Here is a 2,785-nt window from a genome sequence, read left to right on the forward strand (position 1 = left end):
TTGCCCCAAAGACCCACCTGCAAAAACTGAGCTCAATCCCCACACCCTGAATCGCACTCCCTCCAATTGCCACCAAAAACCCCAAAAAACTTTAAATCAACCCTCCTTATCAGTTTACTAGCCTAATATCAGTGTTCCTAATTGGGTCAGCTCATCCTATTGAAAGATCTACCGAGTTTGACCGGAGAGAGCCTTCTCATACCTCGTAGGGCTAGCTACGAGGTGAAATGGTTTGATGTTGCCTTGAAGGTTTACCTTCCTCAGCCTAGGGTGAAATCTCAAGCGCTAACATAGTGGCGACCATACTGGGGAGAACAAACTTGTTTGTGGGTTGATGTGTTTGTTTCATAAGTCTTAGATGGAGCCTGAAGATACGCCAGGTAGCCTTCGAAAACGCTCTTGTTTTACATCAGCGTTAGTAGATAAACGCTGCTTCAGTCAATCTCCGTGAGCTTGTGAATACAGCACTTCATTTGCATTTTACCCCAGTACATGTATCAAGTTCAGATCTGATTGTTGATGGTGAACAACGATCAGACATTTGAAAGGCTGAAATCATTCACTTGGCGACTCCAAATCAGTTTTGAAGATCAGATCCAAAGACTCCACTGGAGGATGATCCCGACCAGCAGAAACATGAAAGGAGAATATGGACAGATCAGGTACTCAAGTTGGAATTTCATCCAAGATATTTTGTTCTTTGTCATAAATTATTTCTTCTCTTTTCCTGAGAATGTAAAAAGGGCTTTGCAAAGTATATTGTATTTGAGAAGAGATCCCAGGCCCGCAGTTGATTCTTTCCCTTTGAAGATTGTGAATACCAAAGATTTGCATGCTTTTGAGCTTGATCAAGATCCTTTTTCCGAATTTTGTGATGAACCTCAAGCAACCAAGACTGATTCTATACCTGCTATACATACCCCTACACCTTGTAAAATTCCAGATCGGTATAAACCTCTTGTCTTACCTCCTTTTCTTCATGCTTTCCCCAAAAATTATGATCTATACTTGCCGATGTTTGATGGTGAATGTAAGAATGTCAACGCTGAGCAACATGTCCAGAATTTTGAGAATTTTCTAGATCTTTTTGAAGTTGATGAAGAAGATGTCAGTATTAGGCTTTTTGCTCTTTCTTTGCAAGCTGAAGTGAAGAGTTGGTTCAAAGCCTTGCCTGATGCAAGCATCTCAGATTTCCAGCAGTTCGTCAAAGTTTTTCTCGATAGGTGGATGATCGGGCAGAACCTTTTCTTGATTGTAGAAGAGTATAACCAGCTGAAAAGACTGCCAGGTGAGACAGTACAACAGTTTTCGGCCAGATTTAATCAAGTTTATTATTCGATGCCAGTTGATATAAGACCTTCTCCTAGATCTGCTCTCTTGCACTATCCGGGTGCCTTTGATCCGGAGATGGAGTTTCAGCTGAGAGAAAGGGATATTGCAACACTTCACGAGATGCAAAACAGTGCAGTGAATGTAGAGGCTCATCTGCTGATCCGAAGGGCAAGGTTGAAGGAAGAAGAGATGAAAAGCATAGATCCGGAAAAATCAACATCTCTAGAGGTGAAGCTTGATATTTTGGTAAGTGCAGTGGAAAAGTTGATGGAGAAGGTCACCACAAGGAATGATTATGATGTTCATGGCTCGCTGATTGAAGAAGAACAAGTTGCTGATCCAAAACATTTTGTTTCCCATCCTAGTTGCCATCGCACTCATAGTGATTGTTTTGTAGATCATCTAGGAGAAGAGAGAGCTGTTGATATGATGTATATGTTTGATGATGATTTGCCTCATTATGATCAATATGATGATGATTATGTTCTCCAAACAGAAGCTAATCTTGCAGACAAATCAGCAGCTCGTTTGTGGGAGGAGGAAGTTCATTTTCAGCAGCTTGAATACAATGTTCAGCCATCATATATCAGCTATGACAGTGACGAGGAAAGTGCAGCAAATTTTGAAGTAAGTGAAGGATCTTTGCCTTTTTGTTTTGATTCATGTCAGCTCCTTAGAGACAACTTCCATGAAATTAGAAATCAGCTGTCAACAAGTCTTGATCTAGACCATCTTGAAGGCAATAAAAACCTTGTTCCAGACTTCTCATATTCAGATTTGCAGCCCCCAAATGCCATTGATTGTCAAATTGCAGCTGATTTAATGATTCAAGGTGACTCCGTACCATTCTGTTTTGAATCATTTCAGTTTTTGAAGGGTCGATTGCATAGTACATCTTCAAATGAAAAACCTATAACAAATCAACAATCACTCAGTTTTAATGTTGAGGATGAAGGTCAGATTATAGATGAAGTTGTGGAGGATGAAATACATGATGTGATGATGCAGGAAGGTTCTATACCCTTTTGTTTCAAAGCATTTCAGTTTATAAGGCAGAATTTTTGTAAAATCTCTAAAGAACAGGATGAGCAGCATGTAGGCAATCATGTAATCACATTGGAACCAATAGAAAATGGGTTGCAGCAGTCTTTTCAAGCTTTTCATGATCCAATAGCTGATGTTTTGGATGAGGTTTGCAGTCAAAGTCTTTCTCCATTGACCACATGTAAGCTTGAAACATGTGCTGATATGAATTTGATCCGGTAGCCGGTTTCTTTGTCATTTTCAGCAGAGGTCTCATCACAAGGCTCAGATCAAAGTTTGCATTCATAGTATGAGGAAACGAGAAGTAATCTATTAGATGAGCTAAGTTCCAATGTGCTTGAATTTCAAGATCCTTATGCAGTGTTTTTGGAGGCGGATAGAGAGTTCATATCATTCAACGGATCTATTT

The sequence above is a fragment of the Pinus tabuliformis genome, chromosome 3_2, assembly GCF_031772625.1.
Source record: "Pinus tabuliformis cultivar Carrire ecotype Pingquan chromosome 3_2, CPIR1, whole genome shotgun sequence".
NCBI classification, from domain to species: Eukaryota; Viridiplantae; Streptophyta; class Pinopsida; order Pinales; family Pinaceae; genus Pinus; species Pinus tabuliformis.